The following is a 22,513-nucleotide window of genomic DNA, read 5'->3' on the forward strand; positions in this document are numbered from 1 at the left end:
CCCTTGGCGCGCCCTCCTCCTAGGCCGGCCGCCTCCCCCTTTCTCCTTTATATAAGGGGGCAGGGGGGCACCCCGTAGAGACAAAAATTGATCTCTTGATCTCTTAGCCGTGCGCGGTGCCCCCCTCCACCATAGTCCTCCTCGATAATATTGTAGCAGTGCTTAGGCGAAGCCCTGCAATGGTAGAACATCAAGATCATCACCACGCCGTCGTGCTGACGGAACTCTCCCTCGATACTCGGTTGGATCGGAGTTCGAGGGACATCATCGAGATGAACGTGTGCTAGAACTCGGAGGTACCGTAGTTTCGGTGCTTGATCGGTCGGGCCTTGAAGACATACGACTACATCAACCGCGTTGTTCTAACGCTTCCGCTTTCGGTCTACGAGGGTACGTAGACAACACTCTCCCCTCTCGTTGCTATGCATCACCATGATCTTGCGTGTGCGTAGGATTTTTTTTGAAATTACTACGTTCCCCAACAATGGTATCAGTGCCTAGGTTTTATCCGTAGATGTTATATGCACGAGTAGAACACAAGTGAGTTGTGGGCGATACGAGTCATACTGCTTACCAGCATGTCATACTTTGGTTCGGCGGTATTGTTGGATGAAGCGGCCCGGACTGACATTACGCGTACGCTTACGCGATACTAGTTCTACCGACGTGCTTTGCACACAGGTTGCTGGCGGGTGTCAGTTTCTCCAACTTTAGTTGAACCGAGTGTGGCTACGCCCGGTCCTTGAGAAGGTTAAAACAACACTAACTTGACGAACTATCGTTGTGGTTTTGATGCGTAGGTAAGAACGGTTCTTGCTCAGTCCGTAGCAGCCACGTAAAATTTGCAACAACAAAGTAGAGGACGTCTAACTTGTTTTTGCAGGGCATGTTGTGATGTGATATGGTCAAGACGTGATGAGATATAAGTTGTTGTATGAGATGATCATGTTTTGTTGAAGTTATCGCAACTGACAGAAGCCCTATGGTTGTCTCTTTGTTGCATAAGATGCAAGTGCCAAATAATTGCTTTATTTTATCGCTATGCAATAGCAATAGTTGCAAGAGCAATAGTTGGCGAGACGACCATGTAACGACACATTGATATAGATCAAGATGATGAAGATCATGGTGTCGTGCCGGTGACGATAGAGATCATGATAGTACTTTGGAGATGGAGATCAAAGGCGCAATATGATCATGGACATATCAAGTCACATATTTAGATTGCATATGATGTTTATCTGTTATACATCTTATTTTGCTTAGTTCAGCGGTAGCATTTTAAGATGATCTCTCACTAATTATCAAGAAGTGTTCTCCCTGAGTATGCACCGTTGCGAAAGTTCTTTGTGCTGATATACCACGTGATGATCGGGTGTGATAGGCTCTACGTTCAAATACAACGGGTGCAAAACAGTTGCACACACGGAATACTCAGGTTAAACTTGACGAGCCTAGCATATACAGATATGGCCTCGGAACACGGAGATCGAAAGGTCGAACGTGAATCATATAGTAGACATGATCAACATAGTGATGTTCACCATTGAAAACTACTCCATCTCACGTGATGATCGGACATCGTTTAGTTGATTTGGATCACGTGATCACTTAGATGACTAGAGAGATGTCTGTCTAAGTGGGAGTTCTTAAGTAATATGATTAATTGAACTTTAATTTATCATGAACTTAGTCCTGGTAGTATTTTGCAAATTATGTTGTAGATCAATAGCTCGCGTTGTTTCTTCCCTATGTTTATTTTTGATATGTTCCTAGAGAAAAACTATGTTGAAAGATGTTAGTAGCAATTATGCAGACTTGGTCCGTGATCTGAGGTTTATCCTCATTACTGCACAGAAGAATTATGTCCTTGATGCACCGCAAGGTGACACACCTATTGCAGGAGCAGATGCAGACGTTATGAACGTTTGGCTAGCTCAATATGTTGACTACTTGATAGTTTTGTGCACCATGATTTATGGCTTAGAACCGGGACAAAAAAACGTTTTTGAAACGTCATGGAACATATAAGATGTTTCAAGAGATGAAATTGGTATTTCAGACTCATGCCCGTGTCAAGAGGTATGAGACCTCTGACAAATACTTCGCCTAAAAGATGGAGGAGAATTGTTCAACTAGTGAGCAAGTACTTAGATTGTCTGAGTACTACAATTGCTTGAATCAAGTGGGAGTTAATCTTCCAGATAAGATAGTGATTGACAAAGTTCTCTAGTCACCATCACCAAGTTAGTATAACTTCATGATGAACTATAGTATGCGAGGGACGACGAAAATGATTCCCGAGCTCTTCGTGATGCTGAAATCGACGATGGTAGAAATCAAGAAAGAACATCAAGTGTTGATGATTGACAAGATCACTAGTTTCAAGAAAAGGGCAAAGGGAAAGAAAGGGAAACTTCAAGTAGAATGGCAAGCAAGTTGTCACTCCCGCGAAGAAGCCCAAAGCTGGACCAAAGTCTGAAACTGAGTGCTTCTACTGCAAAGGAAATGGTCACTGGAAGCGGAAATACCCTGGATATTTGGTGGATAAGAAGGATGGTAAACTGAACAAGGGTATATTTGATATACAGGTTATTGAAGTATAACTTACTAGTGTTTATAGTAACCCCTGAGTATTTGATACTTGTTCGGTTGCTAAGATTAGTAACTCGAAACATGAGTTACAGAATAAATAGAAACTAGTTGAGAGTGAAGTGACGATGTGTGTTGGAAGTGATTCCAAGATTGATATGATCATCATCGCACACACCCTATACTTTCGGGATTAGTGTTAAACCTAAATAAATGTTATTTGGCATTTGCGTTGAGCATAAATATGATTTGATCATGTTTATTGCAATACAGTTATTCATTTAAAGTCAAGAGAATAATTGTTGTTCTGTTTACATGAATAAAACCTTCGATGGTCATACACCCAATGAAAATAGTTTGTTGGATCTCGATCGTAGTGATACACATATTCATGCCAAAAGATGCAAAGTTGATAATGATAGTGCAACTTATTTGTGGCACTGCCGTTTGGGTCATATCGGTGTAAAGCGCGTGAAGAAACTCCATCAAGATGGACTTTTGGAATCACTTGGTTATGAATCATTTGATGCTTGCGAACCGTGCCTTTTGGGCAACATGACTAAAACTCCGTTCTCCAGAACAATGGAACGAGTTACTGACTTGTTGGAAATAATACATACCGATGTATGTGGTCCAATGAGTGTTGATGCTCGTGGCAGGTATCATTATTTTTTGACCTTCACAAATGATTTGAGCAGATATGAGTATATCTACTTAATGAAACACAAGTCTGAAACATTTGAAAAGTTCAAAGAATTTCAGAGTGAAGTGGAGAATCATCGTAACAAGAAAATAAAGTTTCTACGATCTGATCATGGAGGAGAATATTTGAGTTATGAGTTTGGCCTTCATATAAAACAATGTGGAATAGTTTCACAGTTCACACCACCTGGACACCATAGTGTTATGGTGTGTCTGAACATCGTAACCGCACTTTATTGGATATTGTGCGATCTATGATGTCTCTTATCGGTTTACCACTATCGTTTTGGGGTTATGTATTAGTGACAATTGCATTCACTTTAAATAGGGCACCATCAAAATCCGTTGAGACGATGCCTTATAAACTGTGGTTTGGCAAGAAACCAAAGTTGTCGTTTCTTAAAGTTTGGGGCTGCGATGCTTATCTAAAAAAGTTTCAACCTGATAATCTCGAACCTAAATCGGAGAAGTGCGTCTTCATAGAATACCCAAAGGTAACTATTGGGTACATCTTGTATCACAGATCCGAAGGCAAGTTATTCGTTGCTAAGATGGATCCTTTCTAGAGAAGGAGTTTCTCTCGAAAGAAGTGAGTGGGAGGAGAGCTTGATAAGGTAATTGTACCTTCTTCCGAATTGGAAAGTAGTTCATCACAGAAATTAGTTCCAGTGATTTCTACAACAATTAGTGAGGAAGCTAATGATGATGATCATAAAACTTCAGATCAAGTTACTACAGAACCTCGTAGGTCTTCCAAAGTACGGTCCGCACCAGAGTGGTACGGTAATCCTGTTCTGGAAGTCATGTTACTAGACCATGATAAACCTACGAACTATGAGGAAGCGATGATGATCCCAGATTCCGCGAAATGGCTGGAGGCCATGAAATCTGAGATAAGATCCATGTATGAGAACAAAGTGTGGACTTTGGTGGACTTGCCCGATGATCGTCAAGCCATAGAAAATAAATGGATCTTCAAGAGGAAGACGGACGTTGATAGTAGTGTTACTATCTACAAAGCTCGACTTGTCACAAAAAGGTTTTTCGACAAGTTCAAGATGTTGACTACTATGAGATTTTCTCAACTGTATCGATGTTGCAGTCTGTCCGAATCATGTTAGCAATTGCCACATTTTATGAAATCTGGCAAATGGATGTCAAAACTGCATTCCTTAATGGATTTATTAAAGAAGAGTTGTATATGATGCAACCAGAAGGTTTTGTCAATCCTAAAGGTGCTAACAAATTGTGCAAAGGTCCAGCGATCCACCTATGGACTGGTGCAAGCATCTCGGAGTTGGAATATACGCTTTGATAAGTTGATCAAAGCATATAGTTTTATATGGACTTGCAGTGAAGCCTGCATTTACAATAAAGTGAGTGGGAGCACTACAACCTTTCTGATAAGTATATGTGAGTGACATATTGTTGATCAGAAATGATGTAAAAATTTTCTGGAAAGCATAAAGAAGTGTCTGATAGGAGTTCTTGAAAAGAAAGACCTCAGTAAAGCTACTTACATATTGAGCATCAAGATCTATTAAGACAGATCAAGACGCTTGATAAGATTTTCAATAAATACATACCTTGACAAGTTTTTGAAGTAGTTCAAAATGGAACAGTCGAAGAAAGAGTTCTTGCCTCTGTTGCAAAGGTATGAAATTGAGTAAGACTCAAATCCCGACCACGGCAGAAAATAGAAAGAGAATGAAAGTCATTCCCTATGCATCAGTCATAGGTTCTTTAAAAGTATGCCATGCTATGCACCAGACCTATTGTATACTCTGCCCTGTTTTGGCAAGGGACTACAATAGTGATCTAGGAGTAGATCACTGTACATTGGTCAAAATTATCCTTAGTGGAATAAGGATATGTTTCTCGATTATGGAGGTGACAGAAGGTTCGTCGTAAAGGGTTACATCGATACAAGTTTTGGCACTGATCCAGATGACTCTAAGTCTTAATCTGGATACATATTGAAAGTGGGAGCAATTAGCTAGAGTAGCTCCGTGCAGAGCATTGTAGACATAGAATATATTTGCAAAATACATACGACTCTGAATGTGACAGACCCGTTGACTAAACTTCTCTCACAAGAAAAACATGATCATACCATAGTACTCTTTGGGTGTTAATCACATAGTGATGTGAACTAGATTATTGACTAGCTCAATCCTCCACCGAAGACGACGAGGACGAGGAGGAGGAGGAAGAAGAAAGAAATTCCCCCCCTGCCAGGGGGAGAAAGAAGAGGACAGCCTCCACACGTCTGGAGGCCGAAACATCTAAGAAGGGGAAAGCTTCCCTTCTAGACGAATCCACCGCGGCCACCGACAGCAGCTCGGAGTGGAATCCCAGGGTCAAGCCCCTGGCCAAATCGTGAGTGCTAAGAAACTCGGACACATTGATGTATCCAGCTTTACCATTGCACAGTATTAACATGCCGTGTTACACATTTTGCAGTCCGGCCAGGTCCAATGTCGGGCGGTCCTCATCGGGGGACTCACTGGATCCAGACGCGATGGAGAGCGGGACCCTCCCTCCGGCCTTCTCTCCCAAGGGCATGGATGAAGGAAATATGCCCTAGAGGCAATAATAAAGTTATTATTTATTTCCTTATATCATGATAAATGTTTTATTCATGCTAGAATTGTATTAACCGGAAACATAATACATGTGTGAATACATAGACAAACATAGTTTTTTTTGAAACTGCATGATAGTGGGAGAGGCTCCCACTGACTTTGTATTACTCACAAGGGACCAATTACAACATAGTTACAAGTGGGGTGTGAGCCTCCCCGGGCATTAGTTTTAGAGAAATATCTAGGCAACAACTACAAGCTTTGTATGTAGTTTTCCAGGGAGGGACGCAGGGCCTCCTTACAGTTGTGAACTAACAAAGCCAAGAGCTCTTTGAACCTAGCTAGACACAAGCGAAAAGAATGTGGGATCCCCCTGAAATAAAAGATGGTTAAGTTTCCTAACCATAAACATGAGTTGTCATTTGATTAACAGGATCACATCATTAGGAGAATGATGTGATTGACTTGACCCATTCCGTTAGCTTAGCACTTGATCATTCAGTATGTTGCTATTGCTTTCTTCATGACTTATACATGTTCCTATAACTATGACATTATGCAACTCCCGTTTACCGGAGGACCACTTTGTGTGCTACCAAATGTCACAACGTAACTGGGTGATTATAAACGAGCTCTACAGGTGTCTCCGGAGGTACATGTTGGGTTGGCGTATTTCGAGATTAGGATTTGTCACTCCAATTGTTGGAGAGGTATCTCTGGGCCCTCTCGGTAATGCACATCACTATAAGCCTTGCAAGCAATGTAGCTAGTGAGTTAGTTACGGAATGATGCATTACGTAACGAGTAAAGAGACTTTCCGGTAACGAGATTGAACTAGGTATTGAGATACCGACGATCAAATCTCGGGCAAATAACATACCGATGACAAAGGGAACAACATATGTTGTTATGCGGTTTGACCGATAAATATCTTCATAGAATATGTGGGAGCCAATATGAGCATCTAGGTTCCGCTATTGGTTACTGACCAGAGACATGTCTCGGTCATGTCTACATTGTTCTCGAACCCGTAGGGTCCGCACGCTTAAGGTTTCGATGACAGTTATATTATGCGTTTATGAGTTTTGATGTACCGAAGGAGTTCGGAGTCCCGAATGAGATCGGGGACATGACGAGGAGTCTCAAAATGGTCGAGACGTAAAGATCGATATATTGGACAACTATATTCGGACTTCAGAAAGGTTCCGAGTGATTCAGGTATTTTTCGGAGTACCAGAGAGTTACGGGAATTCGCCGGGGAGTATATGGGCCTTATTGGGCCATACGGGAATAGAGGAGAGAGGCCGAAAGGAAGGAGGCGCGCAGCCCCCCTCTGGTCCGAATTGGACAAGGGGTGCAGCCCCCTTTTCCTTCCTCATCTCCCCCTCTTTCCTTCTCTCCTACTCCAATAAGGGAAGGAGGAGTCCTACTCCCCCCTTGGCGCGCCCTCCTCCTAGGCCGGCCGCCTCCCCCTTTCTCCTTTATATAAGGGGGCAGGGGGGCACCCCGTAGAGACAAAAATTGATCTCTTGATCTCTTAGCCGTGCGCGGTGCCCCCCTCCACCATAGTCCTCCTCGATAATATTGTAGCAGTGCTTAGGCGAAGCCCTGCAATGGTAGAACATCAAGATCATCACCACGCCGTCGTGCTGACGGAACTCTCCCTCGATACTCGGTTGGATCGGAGTTCGAGGGACATCATCGAGATGAACGTGTGCTAGAACTCGGAGGTGCCGTAGTTTCGGTGCTTGATCGGTCGGGCCTTGAAGACATACGACTACATCAACCGCGTTGTTCTAACGCTTCCACTTTCGGTCTACGAGGGTACGTAGACAACACTCTCCCCTCTCGTTGCTATGCATCACCATGATCTTGTGTGTGCGTAGGATTTTTTTTGAAATTACTACGTTCCCCAACAATGGTATCAGTGCCTAGGTTTTATCCGTAGATGTTATATGCACGAGTAGAACACAAGTGAGTTGTGGGCGATACGAGTCATACTGCTTACCAGCATGTCATACTTTGGTTCGGCGGTATTGTTGGATGAAGCGGCCCGGACTGACATTACGCGTACGCTTACGCGATACTAGTTCTACCGACGTGCTTTGCACACAGGTTGCTGGCGGGTGTCAGTTTCTCCAACTTTAGTTGAACCGAGTGTGGCTACGCCCGGTCCTTGAGAAGGTTAAAACAACACTAACTTGACGAACTATCGTTGTGGTTTTGATGCGTAGGTAAGAACGGTTCTTGCTCAGTCCGTAGCAGCCACGTAAAATTTGCAACAACAAAGTAGAGGACGTCTAACTTGTTTTTGCAGGGCATGTTGTGATGTGATATGGTCAAGACGTGATGAGATATAAGTTGTTGTATGAGATGATCATGTTTTGTTGAAGTTATCGGCAACTGACAGAAGCCCTATGGTTGTCTCTTTGTTGCATAAGATGCAAGTGCCAAATAATTGCTTTATTTTATCGCTATGCAATAGCAATAGTTGCAAGAGCAATAGTTGCAAGAGCAATAGTTGGCGAGACGACCATGTAACGACACATTGATATAGATCAAGATGATGAAGATCATGGTGTCGTGCCGGTGACGATAGAGATCATGATAGTACTTTGGAGATGGAGATCAAAGGCGCAATATGATCATGGACATATCAAGTCACATATTTAGATTGCATATGATGTTTATCTGTTATACATCTTATTTTGCTTAGTTGAGCGGTAGCATTTTAAGATGATCTCTCACTAATTATCAAGAAGTGTTCTCCCTGAGTATGCACCGTTGCGAAAGTTCTTCGTGCTGATATACCACGTGATGATCGGGTGTGATAGGCTCTACGTTCAAATACAACGGGTGCAAAACAGTTGCACACACGGAATACTCAGGTTAAACTTGACGAGCCTAGCATATACAGATATGGCCTCGGAACACGGAGATCGAAAGGTCGAACGTGAATCATATAGTAGACATGATCAACATAGTGATGTTCACCATTGAAAACTACTCCATCTCACGTGATGATCGGACATCGTTTAGTTGATTTGGATCACGTGATCACTTAGATGACTAGAGAGATGTCTGTCTAAGTGGGAGTTCTTAAGTAATATGATTAATTGAACTTTAATTTATCATGAACTTAGTCCTGGTAGTATTTTGCAAATTATGTTGTAGATCAATAGCTCGCGTTGTTTCTTCCCTATGTTTATTTTTGATATGTTCCTAGAGAAAAACTATGTTGAAAGATGTTAGTAGCAATTATGCAGACTTGGTCCGTGATCTGAGGTTTATCCTCATTACTGCACAGAAGAATTATGTCCTTGATGCACCGCAAGGTGACACACCTATTGCAGGAGCAGATGCAGACGTTATGAACGTTTGGCTAGCTCAATATGTTGACTACTTGATAGTTTTGTGCACCATGATTTATGGCTTAGAACCGGGACAAAAAAACGTTTTTGAAACGTCATGGAACATATAAGATGTTTCAAGAGATGAAATTGGTATTTCAGACTCATGCCCGTGTCAAGAGGTATGAGACCTCTGACAAATACTTCGCCTAAAAGATGGAGGAGAATTGTTCAACTAGTGAGCAAGTACTTAGATTGTCTGAGTACTACAATTGCTTGAATCAAGTGGGAGTTAATCTTCCAGATAAGATAGTGATTGACAAAGTTCTCTAGTCACCATCACCAAGTTAGTATAACTTCATGGTGAACTATAGTATGCGAGGGACGACGAAAATGATTCCCGAGCTCTTCGTGATGCTGAAATCGACGATGGTAGAAATCAAGAAAGAACATCAAGTGTTGATGATTGACAAGATCACTAGTTTCAAGAAAAGGGCAAAGGGAAAGAAAGGGAAACTTCAAGTAGAATGGCAAGCAAGTTGTCACTCCCACGAAGAAGCCCAAAGCTGGACCAAAGTCTGAAACTGAGTGCTTCTACTGCAAAGGAAATGGTCACTGGAAGCGGAAATACCCTGGATATTTGGTGGATAAGAAGGATGGTAAACTGAACAAGGGTATATTTGATATACAGGTTATTGAAGTATAACTTACTAGTGTTTATAGTAACCCCTGAGTATTTGATACTTGTTCGGTTGCTAAGATTAGTAACTCGAAACATGAGTTACAGAATAAATAGAAACTAGTTGAGAGTGAAGTGACGATGTGTGTTGGAAGTGATTCCAAGATTGATATGATCATCATCGCACAGACCCTATACTTTCGGGATTAGTGTTAAACCTAAATAAATGTTATTTGGCATTTGCGTTGAGCATAAATATGATTTGATCATGTTTATTGCAATACAGTTATTCATTTAAAGTCAAGAGAATAATTGTTGTTCTGTTTACATGAATAAAACCTTCGATGGTCATACACCCAATGAAAATAGTTTGTTGGATCTCGATCGTAGTGATACACATATTCATGCTAAAAGATGCAAAGTTGATAATGATAGTGCAACTTATTTGTGGCACTGCCGTTTGGGTCATATCGGTGTAAAGCGCGTGAAGAAACTCCATCAAGATGGACTTTTGGAATCACTTGGTTATGAATCATTTGATGCTTGCGAACCGTGCCTTTTGGGCAACATGACTAAAACTCCGTTCTCCAGAACAATGGAACGAGTTACTGACTTGTTGGAAATAATACATACCGATGTATGTGGTCCAATGAGTGTTGATGCTCGTGGCAGGTATCATTATTTTTTGACCTTCACAAATGATTTGAGCAGATATGAGTATATCTACTTAATGAAACACAAGTCTGAAACATTTGAAAAGTTCAAAGAATTTCAGAGTGAAGTGGAGAATCATCGTAACAAGAAAATAAAGTTTCTACGATCTGATCATGGAGGAGAATATTTGAGTTATGAGTTTGGCCTTCATATAAAACAATGTGGAATAGTTTCACAGTTCACACCACCTGGACACCATAGTGTTATGGTGTGTCTGAACATCGTAACCGCACTTTATTGGATATTGTGCGATCTATGATGTCTCTTATCGGTTTACCACTATCGTTTTGGGGTTATGTATTAGTGACAATTGCATTCACTTTAAATAGGGCACCATCAAAATCCGTTGAGACGATGCCTTATAAACTGTGGTTTGGCAAGAAACCAAAGTTGTCGTTTCTTAAAGTTTGGGGCTGCGATGCTTATCTGAAAAAGTTTCAACCTGATAATCTCGAACCTAAATCGGAGAAGTGCGTCTTCATAGAATACCCAAAGGTAACTATTGGGTACATCTTGTATCACAGATCCGAAGGCAAGTTATTCGTTGCTAAGATGGATCCTTTCTAGAGAAGGAGTTTCTCTCGAAAGAAGTGAGTGGGAGGAGAGCTTGATAAGGTAATTGTACCTTCTTCCAAATTGGAAAGTAGTTCATCACAGAAATTAGTTCCAGTGATTTCTACAACAATTAGTGAGGAAGCTAATGATGATGATCATAAAACTTCAGATCAAGTTACTACAGAACCTCGTAGGTCTTCCAAAGTACGGTCCGCACCAGAGTGGTATGGTAATCCTGTTCTGGAAGTCATGTTACTAGACCATGATAAACCTACGAACTATGAGGAAGCGATGATGATCCCAGATTCCGCGAAATGGCTGGAGGCCATGAAATCTGAGATAAGATCCATGTATGAGAACAAAGTGTGGACTTTGGTGGACTTGCCCGATGATCGGCAAGCCATAGAAAATAAATGGATCTTCAAGAGGAAGACGGACGTTGATAGTAGTGTTACTATCTACAAAGCTCGACTTGTCACAAAAAGGTTTTTCGACAAGTTCAAGATGTTGACTACTATGAGATTTTCTCAACTGTATCGATGCTGCAGTCTGCCCGAATCATGTTAGCAATTGCCACATTTTATGAAATCTGGCAAATGGATGTCAAAACTGCATTCCTTAATGGATTTATTAAAGAAGAGTTGTATATGATGCAACCAGAAGGTTTTGTCAATCCTAAAGGTGCTAACAAATTGTGCAAAGGTCCAGCGATCCACCTATGGACTGGTGCAAGCATCTCGGAGTTGGAATATACGCTTTGATAAGTTGATCAAAGCATATAGTTTTATATGGACTTGCAGTGAAGCCTGCATTTACAATAAAGTGAGTGGGAGCACTACAACCTTTCTGATAAGTATATGTGAGTGACATATTGTTGATCAGAAATGATGTAAAAATTTTCTGGAAAGCATAAAGAAGTGTCTGATAGGAGTTCTTGAAAAGAAAGACCTCAGTAAAGCTACTTACATATTGAGCATCAAGATCTATTAAGACAGATCAAGACGCTTGATAAGATTTTCAATAAATACATACCTTGACAAGTTTTTGAAGTAGTTCAAAATGGAACAGTCGAAGAAAGAGTTCTTGCCTGTGTTGCAAAGGTATGAAATTGAGTAAGACTCAAATCCCGACCACGGCAGAAAATAGAAAGAGAATGAAAGTCATTCCCTATGCATCAGTCATAGGTTCTTTAAAAGTATGCCATGCTATGCACCAGACCTATTGTATACTCTGCCCTGTTTTGGCAAGGGACTACAATAGTGATCTAGGAGTAGATCACTGTACATTGGTCAAAATTATCCTTAGTGGAATAAGGATATGTTTCTCGATTATGGAGGTGACAGAAGGTTCGTCGTAAAGGGTTACATCGATACAAGTTTTGGCACTGATCCAGATGACTCTAAGTCTTAATCTGGATACATATTGAAAGTGGGAGCAATTAGCTAGAGTAGCTCCGTGCAGAGCATTGTAGACATAGAATATATTTGCAAAATACATACGACTCTGAATGTGATAGACCCGTTGACTAAACTTCTCTCACAAGAAAAACATGATCATACCATAGTACTCTTTGGGTGTTAATCACATAGCGATGTGAACTAGATTATTGACTAGCTCAATCCTCCACCGAAGACGACGAGGACGAGGAGGAGGAAGAAGAAGAAAGAAATTCCCCCCCTACCAGGGGGAGAAAGAAGAGGACAGCCTCCACACGTCTGGAGGCTGAAACATCTAAGAAGGGGAAAGCTTCCCTTCTAGACGAATCCACCGCGGCCACCGACAGCAGCTCGGAGTGGAATCCCAGGGTCAAGCCCCTGGCCAAATCGTGAGTGCTAAGAAACTCGGACACATTGATGTATCCAACTTTACCATTGCATAGTATTAACATGCCGTGTTACACATTTTGCAGTCCGGCCAGGTCCAACGTCGGGCGGTCCTCATCGGGGGACTCGCTGGATCCAGACGCGATGGAGAGCGGGACCCTCCCTCCGGCCTTCTCTCCCAAGGGCATGGATGAAGGAAATATGCCCTAGAGGCAATAATAAAGTTATTATTTATTTCCTTATATCATGATAAATGTTTTATTCATGCTAGAATTGTATTAACCGGAAACATAATACATGTGTGAATACATAGACAAACATAGTGTTTTTTTTGAAACTGCATGATAGTGGGAGAGGCTCCCACTTACTTTGTATTACTCACAAGGGACCAATTACAACATAGTTACAAGTGGGGTGTGAGCCTCCCCGGGCATTAGTTTTAGAGAAATATCTAGGCAACAACTACAAGCTTTGTATGTAGTTTTCCAGGGAGGGACGCAGGGCCTCCTTACAGTTGTGAACTAACAAAGCCAAGAGCTCTTTGAACCTAGCTAGACACAAGCGAAAAGAATGTGGGATCCCCCTGAAATAAAAGATGGTTAAGTTTCCTAACCATAAACATGAGTTGTCATTTGATTAACAGGATCACATCATTAGGAGAATGATGTGATTGACTTGACCCATTCCGTTAGCTTAGCACTTGATCATTCAGTATGTTGCTATTGCTTTCTTCATGACTTATACATGTTCCTATAACTATGACATTATGCAACTCCCGTTTACCGGAGGAACACTTTGTGTGCTACCAAATGTCACAACGTAACTGGGTGATTATAAACGAGCTCTACAGGTGTCTCCGGAGGTACATGTTGGGTTGGCGTATTTCGAGATTAGGATTTGTCACTCCAATTGTTGCAGAGGTATCTCTGGGCCCTCTCGGTAATGCACATCACTATAAGCCTTGCAAGCAATGTAGCTAGTGAGTTAGTTACGGAATGATGCATTACGTAACGAGTAAAGAGACTTTCCGGTAACGAGATTGAACTAGGTATTGAGATACCGACGATCAAATCTCGGGCAAATAACATACCGATGACAAAGGGAACAACATATGTTGTTATGCGGTTTGACCGATAAAGATCTTCATAGAATATGTGGGAGCCAATATGAGCATCTAGGTTCCTCTATTGGTTACTGACCAGAGACATGTCTCGGTCATGTCTACATTGTTCTCGAACCCGTAGGGTCCGCACGCTTAAGGTTTCGATGACAGTTATATTATGTGTTTATGAGTTTTGATGTACCGAAGGAGTTCGGAGTCCCGAATGAGATCGGGGACATGACGAGGAGTCTCAAAATGGTCGAGACGTAAAGATCGATATATTGGACAACTATATTCGGACTTCGGAAAGGTTCCGAGTGATTCAGGTATTTTTCGGAGTACCAGAGAGTTACTGGAATTCGCCGGGGAGTATATGGGCCTTATTGGGCCATACGGGAATAGAGGAGAGAGGCCGAAAGGAAGGAGGCGCGCAGCCCCCCTCTGGTCCGAATTGGACAAGGGGTGCAGCCCCCTTTTCCTTCCTCATCTCCCCCTCTTTCCTTCTCTCCTACTCCAATAAGGGAAGGAGGAGTCCTACTCCCCCCTTGGCGCGCCCTCCTCCTAGGCCGGCCGCCTCCCCCTTTCTCCTTTATATAAGGGGGCAGGGGGGCACCCCGTAGAGACAAAAATTGATCTCTTGATCTCTTAGCCGTGCGCGGTGCCCCCCTCCACCATAGTCCTCCTCGATAATATTGTAGCAGTGCTTAGGCGAAGCCCTGCAATGGTAGAACATCAAGATCATCACCACGCCGTCGTGCTGACGGAACTCTCCCTCGATACTCGGTTGGATCGGAGTTCGAGGGACATCATCGAGATGAACGTGTGCTAGAACTCGGAGGTGCCGTAGTTTCGGTGCTTGATCGGTCGGGCCTTGAAGACATACGACTACATCAACCGCGTTGTTCTAACGCTTCCACTTTCGGTCTACGAGGGTACGTAGACAACACTCTCCCCTCTCGTTGCTATGCATCACCATGATCTTGCGTGTGCGTAGGATTTTTTTTGAAATTACTACGTTCCCCAACAATGGTATCACTGCCTAGGTTTTATCCGTAGATGTTATATGCACGAGTAGAACACAAGTGAGTTGTGGGCGATACGAGTCATACTGCTTACCAGCATGTCATACTTTGGTTCGGCGGTATTGTTGGATGAAGCGGCCCGGACTGACATTACGCGTACGCTTACGCGATACTAGTTCTACCGACGTGCTTTGCACACAGGTTGCTGGCGGGTGTCAGTTTCTCCAACTTTAGTTGAACCGAGTGTGGCTACGCCCGGTCCTTGAGAAGGTTAAAACAACACTAACTTGACGAACTATCGTTGTGGTTTTGATGCGTAGGTAAGAACGGTTCTTGCTCAGTCCGTAGCAGCCACGTAAAATTTGCAACAACAAAGTAGAGGACGTCTAACTTGTTTTTGCAGGGCATGTTGTGATGTGATATGGTCAAGACGTGATGAGATATAAGTTGTTGTATGAGATGATCATGTTTTGTTGAAGTTATCGGCAACTGACAGAAGCCCTATGGTTGTCTCTTTGTTGCATAAGATGCAAGTGCCAAATAATTGCTTTATTTTATCGCTATGCAATAGCAATAGTTGCAAGAGCAATAGTTGCAAGAGCAATAGTTGGCGAGACGACCATGTAACGACACATTGATATAGATCAAGATGATGAAGATCATGGTGTCGTGCCGGTGACGATAGAGATCATGATAGTACTTTGGAGATGGAGATCAAAGGCGCAATATGATCATGGACATATCAAGTCACATATTTAGATTGCATATGATGTTTATCTGTTATACATCTTATTTTGCTTAGTTGAGCGGTAGCATTTTAAGATGATCTCTCACTAATTATCAAGAAGTGTTCTCCCTGAGTATGCACCGTTGCGAAAGTTCTTCGTGCTGATATACCACGTGATGATCGGGTGTGATAGGCTCTACGTTCAAATACAACGGGTGCAAAACAGTTGCACACACGGAATACTCAGGTTAAACTTGACGAGCCTAGCATATACAGATATGGCCTCGGAACACGGAGATCGAAAGGTCGAACGTGAATCATATAGTAGACATGATCAACATAGTGATGTTCACCATTGAAAACTACTCCATCTCACGTGATGATCGGACATCGTTTAGTTGATTTGGATCACGTGATCACTTAGATGACTAGAGAGATGTCTGTCTAAGTGGGAGTTCTTAAGTAATATGATTAATTGAACTTTAATTTATCATGAACTTAGTCCTGGTAGTATTTTGCAAATTATGTTGTAGATCAATAGCTCGCGTTGTTTCTTCCCTATGTTTATTTTTGATATGTTCCTAGAGAAAAACTATGTTGAAAGATGTTAGTAGCAATTATGCAGACTTGGTCCGTGATCTGAGGTTTATCCTCATTACTGCACAGAAGAATTATGTCCTTGATGCACCGCAAGGTGACACACCTATTGCAGGAGCAGATGCAGACGTTATGAACGTTTGGCTAGCTCAATATGTTGACTACTTGATAGTTTTGTGCACCATGATTTATGGCTTAGAACCGGGACAAAAAAACGTTTTTGAAACGTCATGGAACATATAAGATGTTTCAAGAGATGAAATTGGTATTTCAGACTCATGCCCGTGTCAAGAGGTATGAGACCTCTGACAAATACTTCGCCTAAAAGATGGAGGAGAATTGTTCAACTAGTGAGCAAGTACTTAGATTGTCTCAGTACTACAATTGCTTGAATCAAGTGGGAGTTAATCTTCCAGATAAGATAGTGATTGACAAAGTTCTCTAGTCACCATCACCAAGTTAGTATAACTTCATGGTGAACTATAGTATGCGAGGGACGACGAAAATGATTCCCGAGCTCTTCGTGATGCTGAAATCGACGATGGTAGAAATCAAGAAAGAACATCAAGTGTTGATGATTGACAAGATCACTAGTTTCAAGAAAAGGGCAAAGGGAAAGAAAGGGAAACTTCAAGTAGAATGGCAAGCAAGTTGTCACTCCCGCGAAGAAGCCCAAAGCTGGACCAAAGTCTGAAACTGAGTGCTTCTACTGCAAAGGAAATGGTCACTGGAAGCGGAAATACCCTGGATATTTGGTGGATAAGAAGGATGGTAAACTGAACAAGGGTATATTTGATATACAGGTTATTGAAGTATAACTTACTAGTGTTTATAGTAACCCCTGAGTATTTGATACTTGTTCGGTTGCTAAGATTAGTAACTCGAAACATGAGTTACAGAATAAATAGAAACTAGTTGAGAGTGAAGTGACGATGTGTGTTGGAAGTGATTCCAAGATTGATATGATCATCATCGCACAGACCCTATACTTTCGGGATTAGTGTTAAACCTAAATAAATGTTATTTGGCATTTGCGTTGAGCATAAATATGATTTGATCATGTTTATTGCAATACAGTTATTCATTTAAAGTCAAGAGAATAATTGTTGTTCTGTTTACATGAATAAAACCTTCGATGGTCATACACCCAATGAAAATAGTTTGTTGGATCTCGATCGTAGTGATACACATATTCATGCCAAAAGATGCAAAGTTGATAATGATAGTGCAACTTATTTGTGGCACTGCCGTTTGGGTCATATCGGTGTAAAGCGCGTGAAGAAACTCCATCAAGATGGACTTTTGGAATCACTTGGTTATGAATCATTTGATGCTTGCGAACCGTGCCTTTTGGGCAACATGACTAAAACTCCGTTCTCCAGAACAATGGAACGAGTTACTGACTTGTTGGAAATAATACATACCGATGTATGTGGTCCAATGAGTGTTGATGCTCGTGGCAGGTATCATTATTTTTTGACCTTCACAAATGATTTGAGCAGATATGAGTATATCTACTTAATGAAACACAAGTCTGAAACATTTGAAAAGTTCAAAGAATTTCAGAGTGAAGTGGAGAATCATCGTAACAAGAAAATAAAGTTTCTACGATCTGATCATGGAGGAGAATATTTGAGTTATGAGTTTGGCCTTCATATAAAACAATGTGGAATAGTTTCACAGTTCACACCACCTGGACACCATAGTGTTATGGTGTGTCTGAACATCGTAACCGCACTTTATTGGATATTGTGCGATCTATGATGTCTCTTATCGGTTTACCACTATCGTTTTGGGGTTATGTATTAGTGACAATTGCATTCACTTTAAATAGGGCACCATCAAAATCCGTTGAGACGATGCCTTATAAACTGTGGTTTGGCAAGAAACCAAAGTTGTCGTTTCTTAAAGTTTGGGGCTGCGATGCTTATGTGAAAAAGTTTCAACCTGATAATCTCGAACCTAAATCGGAGAAGTGCATCTTCATAGAATACCCAAAGGTAACTATTGGGTACATCTTGTATCACAGATCCGAAGGCAAGTTATTTGTTGCTAAGATGGATCCTTTCTAGAGAAGGAGTTTCTCTCGAAAGAAGTGAGTGGGAGGAGAGCTTGATAAGGTAATTGTACCTTCTTCCGAATTGGAAAGTAGTTCATCACAGAAATTAGTTCCAGTGATTTCTACACCAATTAGTGAGGAAGCTAATGATGATGATCATGAAACTTCAGATCAAGTTACTACAGAACCTCGTAGGTCTTCCAAAGTACGGTCCGCACCAGAGTGGTATGGTAATCCTGTTCTGGAAATCATGTTACTAGACCATGATAAACCTACGAACTATGAGGAAGCGATGATGAGCCCAGATTCCACGAAATGGCTGGAGGCCATGACATCTGAGATAAGATCCATGTATGGGAACAAAGTGTGGACTTTGGTGGACTTGCCCGATGATCGGCAAGCCATAGAAAATAAATGGATCTTTAAGAGGAAGACGGACGTTGATAGTAGTGTTACTATCTACAAAGCTCGACTTGTCACAGAAATGTTTTTCGACAAATTCAAGATGTTGACTGCAATGGGATTTTTTCAACTGTATCGATGCTTAAGTCTGTCCGAATCATGTTAGCAATTGCCACATTTTATGAAATCTGGCAAATGGATGTCAAAACTGCATTCCTTAATGGATTTATTAAAGAAGAGTTGTATATGATGCAACCAGAAGGTTTTGTCAATCCTAAAGGTGCTAACAAATTGTGCAAAGCTCCATCGATGCATCTATGGACTGGTGCAAGCATCTCGGAGTTGGAATATACGCTTTGATGAGTTGATCAAAGCATATAGTTTTATACGGACTTGCAGTGAAGCCTGTATTTACAATAAAGTGAGTGGGAGCACTACAACTTTTCTGATAAGTATATGTGAGTGACATATTGTTGATCAGAAATGATGTAAAAATTTTCTGGAAAGCATAAAGAAGTGTCTGAAAGGAGTTCTTTAAAAGAAAGACCTCAGTAAAGCTACTTACATATTGAGCATCAAGATCTATTAAGATAGATCAAGACGCTTGATAAGATTTTCAATAAATACATACCTTGACAAGTTTTTGAAGTAGTTCAAAATGGAACAGTCGAAGAAAGCGTTCTTGCTTGTGTTGCAAAGGTATGAAATTGAGTAAGACTCAAATCCCGACCACGACAGAAAATAGAAAGAGAATGAAAGTCATTCCCTATGCATCAGTCATAGGTTCTATAAAAGTATGCCATGCTATGGACCAGACCTATTGTATACTCTGCCCTGGTTTGGCAAGGGAGTACAATAGTGATCTAGGAGTAGATCACTGGACATTGGTCAAAATTATCCTTAGTGGAATAAGGATATGTTTCTCGATTATGGAGGTGACAAAAGGTTCGTCGTAAAGGGTTACGTCGATACAAGTTTTGGCACTGATCCAGATGACTCTAAGTCTTAATCTGGATACATATTGAAAGTGGGATCAATTAGCTAGAGTAGCTCCGTGCAGAGCATTGTAGACATAGAATATATTTGCAAAATACATACGACTCTGAATGTGACAGACCCGTTGACTAAGCTTCTCTCACAAGAAAAACATGATCATACCATAGTACTCCTTGGGTGTTAATCACATAGTGATGTGAACTAGATTATTGACTAGCTCAATCCTCCACCGAAGACGACGAGGAAGAGGAGGAGGAAGAAGAAGAAACAATTCCCCCCCTGCCAGGGGGAGAAAGAAGAGGACAGCCTCCACACGTCTGGAGGCCGAAACGTCTAAGAAGGGGAAAGCTTCCCTTCTAGACGAATCCACCGCGGCCACCGACAGCAGCTCGGAGTGGAATCCCAGGGTCAAGCCCCTGGCCAAATCGTGAGTGCTAAGAAACTCGGACACATTGATGTATCCAGCTTTACCATTGCATAGTATTAACATGCCGTGTTACACATTTTGCAGTCCGGCCAGGTCCAGCGTCGGGCGGTCCTCATCGGGGGACTCGCTGGATCCAGACGCGATGGAGAGCAGGACCCTCCCTCCGGCCTTCTCTCCCAAGGGCATGGATGAAGGAAATATGCCCTAGAGGCAATAATAAAGTTATTATTTATTTCCTTATATCATGATAAATGTTTTATTCATGCTAGAATTGTATTAACCGGAAACATAATACATGTGTGAATACATAGACAAACATAGTGTTTTTTTTGAAACTGCACGACAGTGGGAGAGGCTCCCACTGACTTTGTATTACTCACAAGGGACCAATTACAACATAGTTACAAGTGGGGTGTGAGCCTCCCCGGGCATTAGTTTTAGAGAAATATCTAGGCAACAACTACAAGCTTTGTATGTAGTTTTCCAGGGAGGGACGCAGGGCCTCCTTACAGTTGTGAACTAACAAAGCCAAGAGCTCTTTGAACCTAGCTAGACACAAGCGAAAAGAATGTGGGATCCCCCTGAAATAAAAGATGGTTAAGTTTCCTAACCATAAACATGAGTTGTCATTTGATTAACAGGATCACATCATTAGGAGAATGATGTGATTGACTTGACCCATTCCGTTAGCTTAGCACTTGATCATTCAGTATGTTGCTATTGCTTTCTTCATGACTTATACATGTTCCTATAACTATGACATTATGCAACTCCCGTTTACCGGAGGAACACTTTGTGTGCTACCAAATGTCACAACGTAGCTGGGTGATTATAAACGAGCTCTACAGGTGTCTCCGAAGGTACATGTTGGGTTGGCGTATTTCGAGATTAGGATTTGTCACTCCAATTGTTGGAGAGATATCTCTGGGCCCTCTCGGTAATGCACATCACTATAAGCCTTGCAAGCAATGTAGTTAGTGAGTTAGTTACGGAATGATGCATTACGTAACGAGTAAAGAGACTTTCCGGTAACGAGATTGAACTAGGTATTGAGATACCGACGATCAAATCTCGGGCAAATAACATACCGATGACAAAGGGAACAACATATGTTGTTATGCGGTTTGACCGATAAAGATCTTCATAGAATATGTGGGAGCCAATATGAGCATCTAGGTTCCGCTATTGGTTACTGACCAGAGACATGTCTCGGTCATGTCTACATTGTTCTCGAACCCGTAGGGTCCGCACGCTTAAGGTTTCGATGACAGTTATATTATGAGTTTATGAGTTTTGTTGTACCGAAGGAGTTCGGAGTCCCGAATAAGATCGGGGACATGACGAGGAGTCTCCAAATGGTCGAGACGTAAAGATCGATATATTGGGCAACTATATTCGGACTTCGGAAAGGTTCCGAGTGATTCAGGTATTTTTCGGAGTACCAGAGAGTTACGGTAATTCGCCGGGGAGTATATGGGCCTTATTGGGCCATACGGGAATAGAGAAGAGAGGCCGAAAGGAAGGAGGCGCGCAGCCCCCCTTTGGTCCGAATTGGACAAGGGGTGCAGCCCCCTTTTCCTTCCTCATCTCCCCCTCTTTCCTTCTCTCCTACTCCAATAAGGGAAGGAGGAGTCCTACTCCCCCCTTGGCGCGCCCTCCTCCTAGGCCGGCCGCCTCCCCCTTGCTCCTTTATATACGGGGGCAGGGGGGCACCCCATAGAGACAAAAATTGATCTCTTGATCTCTTAGCCGTGCGCGGTGCCCCCCTCCACCATAGTCCTCCTCGATAATATTGTAGCAGTGCTTAGGCAAAACCCTGCAATGGTAGAACATCAAGATCATCACCACGCCGTCATGCTGACGGAACTCTCCCTCGATACTCGGTTGGATCGGAGTTCGAGGGACATCATCGAGATGAACGTGTGCTAGAACTCGGAGGTGCCGTAGTTTCGGTGCTTGATCGGTCGGGCCTTGAAGACATACGACTACATCAACCGCGTTGTTCTAACGCTTCCGCTTTCGGTCTACGAGGGTACGTAGACAACACTCTCCACTCTCGTTGCTATGCATCACCATGATCTTGCGTGTGCGTAGGATTTTTTTTGAAATTACTACGTTCCCCAACAATGGTATCAGTGCCTAGGTTTTATGCGTAGATGTTATATGCACGAGTAGAACACA

The sequence above is a fragment of the Triticum aestivum genome, chromosome 7B (genome assembly GCF_018294505.1).
Source record: "Triticum aestivum cultivar Chinese Spring chromosome 7B, IWGSC CS RefSeq v2.1, whole genome shotgun sequence".
Taxonomy (NCBI): Eukaryota; Viridiplantae; Streptophyta; class Magnoliopsida; order Poales; family Poaceae; genus Triticum; species Triticum aestivum.